This window comes from Acomys minous, assembly GCF_964271855.1.
Source record: "Acomys minous genome assembly, chromosome: 1".
Taxonomy (NCBI): domain Eukaryota; kingdom Metazoa; phylum Chordata; class Mammalia; order Rodentia; family Muridae; genus Acomys; species Acomys minous.
In genome coordinates, this window is record NC_140483.1 from 120688789 (window position 1) to 120691511 (window position 2723).

Genomic DNA, 2723 nt, shown 5'->3' on the forward strand with positions numbered 1-2723 from the left:
GCATGCCGCCATGTTTCCTGCCACGATGATAGCGGACTAAACCTCTGACACTGTAAGCCAGCCCCCAATTACATGCTTTCCTTCGTAAGAGTTGCCTTTGTTACGGTCTCGTCACAGCAATAAAACCCTAAGGCACCCTGCTCTGGCATGCTGCGATTCGGAGCCTGCGCCAGCACATGACTGAACAAAAAGCTAAAAGCAGATGGCTGCTCCCTTCCGTCTGCTGCCTCATTCTCGGGCCGCACATGGAAACAAAATGGAAAAAGCTGCTTTAGTGAGCAAGTCTCAAGTTCAGTTGCCGGGGACCTACTTCAGTGGGGAAGTCCGTACAAGCACGGGCCCTTGCTTTGATCCTTAGCACCAACAAAACAACCGAGTTTTTATATTCACGTATATCAAGGGTCAAGAATACGGTGGTGGGAACGAGCCTCGATGGAGCGGCTTCAATTTAACTGGCTTCCATTACCTGCTCCTTCAAGTCAATCCTGAGCACAGGGAGTGTGGTGTGCTGGTGGCCACAGGCCTGGATCCTGTGGCGCTTCTCTTGAGCAGCATGTGTATCCCCGGGAAGCCCAAACAAAAGGCAGTCACCTGGGAGATAGGCCTCTGGGTGTGGCACTACGGGATTATCTTGAGTTTGTTAATTAGCCGCCTGCCCACTGTGGGCGGTACCAGTCCCTCCCAGACTATGTCTACAGACGAAAGGGACCTTAGCAGCAGCGGCATCCATCACCCTCCGCTCCCTGACGGTGGGTGTCACGTGACGAGCTGCTTCTAGCTCTTGCTGCTATGACTTCTGGATCATGACAGACTTGAACTGCGAGCCACAATAAACCCTTTCTCCCTTGAGTTGGTTTTGACAGGGGAGAGAGAAAAAACAAAAACAAAACTACCCACCATAAAAAAAAACCAAGTCCTTTTAGAGACCTTGTACACAAAACATTAAATGCAAGAAGGATTAAAGATTATTCCTTTAATCCCAGCGCTCGGGAGGCAGAGGCAGGTGCTGGGAGTTCCAGGCCAGCCTGGTCTACAAAGTGAGTCTAGGACAGCCAAGGCTACACAGAGAGACCCTGTCTCAGGAAAATAAATAAATAAATAAAGATTACTCTCTATTTTCATTGCAATATCATGGCCTCTATTTCTTAGGCATTTCACTCCAGTCTGTCTTCGGTGAAGTGTGATTCATTTTTGCCACACTCTTGTTTAATGTTCATGAGATTCTCCTGAACGTGTTTCTCCCTTTTTTCTTTAATTTCATATCATAAAAATTTTTACACAGTAGAATGCAGACCTCTGAGTAAGTTTATTTTCATAACCATATTTAAACAATTGGATCTAGCATCTGGGAAATAACTGCAATTGCAGGGGAAGCACTGACATTCAGTCATGGGCTGGCACAGGCTCCAAATCCCAGCAAGCCAGAGGCAGGGCGTCTTAGTTAAGGTTCTACTGATGGAAGGAAAGCATGTCATTGAGGATGGCTTACAGTTTCAGATGCTTAGACCAGTATCATCATGGCGGGAAACATGGCAGCATCCAGGCAGACATGGTGCTGGACAAGGAGCAGAGAACTCTACTTTGTTTCTTGTTTTTTGGAGCCTTGGCTGCCCTGGATTTGCTTTGTAGACCAGGCTGGCCTTGAACTCACAGAGATCTGCCTGCCTCTGCCTCCCCAGTGCTGAGATTAAGAATGCAATCACGCTTTCTTAAAGCCTTACTGCCACAGATCTATTTACACGCTTGCGTTGTGATGATTGCCGTAACAAGTGACAGGAAGAGAAGATTGCCTTCCCATTTTATGTTATTCATATGGTATTTAACAATTACTTATAGAGGAGGGGTTATGGCCCAGGTATTGTTCAAAGCTGTTTACAAGTCCATTTAGTGCTCATGACCGACAACCTTGTAAAGGAGTTCTCGTGATGGCTGGTGCTAATTATAACCTGACAAAACCTAAAAATCACGTGGGAGGTGGCCTCTGAGGACCACTTGGTTACACTGGGGTGGGGAGCCCTGATGATGCTGGGCAGCACCGTCCCTTAGTGCCGGACTGTGTGAGAGTGGAAAACACACAGACACCAGCGTGCACTCCTCGCTCTCCTCCCGCCTACAGATGTAACCTGAAGACGATAGACTTTATCCTGGAACTGAGAACTAAAATAAACCCTTTTCCCGTAAGTTGTTTTGGTCAGAGTACTTTATCACAGCAATGAATAAAGAAATTTAGCCAGGTGTGACGGCACATGCCATTAATCCCAGCACTAGGGAGGCAGAGGCAGGCAGATGGATCTCTTTGAGTTTGCGGCCAGCCTGGTCTACAAAATGAATCTAGGACAGCCACGGCTATACAGAGAATCTCTGTCTCAAAATCAAAGTAAAAACTTTTTTCTTCTTTTTCTTACATAGTATAGGCTGGCCCTGAACTCCTGATGCTCCTGTCTCTCCCCCCCAGTCCTGTGATTACTGTCATGACCACAGGCTACTTTCCCACCCTCTTTGGAGGCAGAGTCATTAGAAATCAATGTTCTAATTTTGCCTCTTTTCTTTTGACTCAGGGTCTCACTGTGTAGCTCTAGATGGTCCAGAAGTCACTACGCAGATCAGGCTAGCCTTGAGTTTATGAAGATCCATTTCCCACTGCCTCCCAATGGCTGGGACCACAAATGTCCTACCACAGCCAGCCTGAACTGTCCCACCACAGCCAGCCTACACTGTCCCAC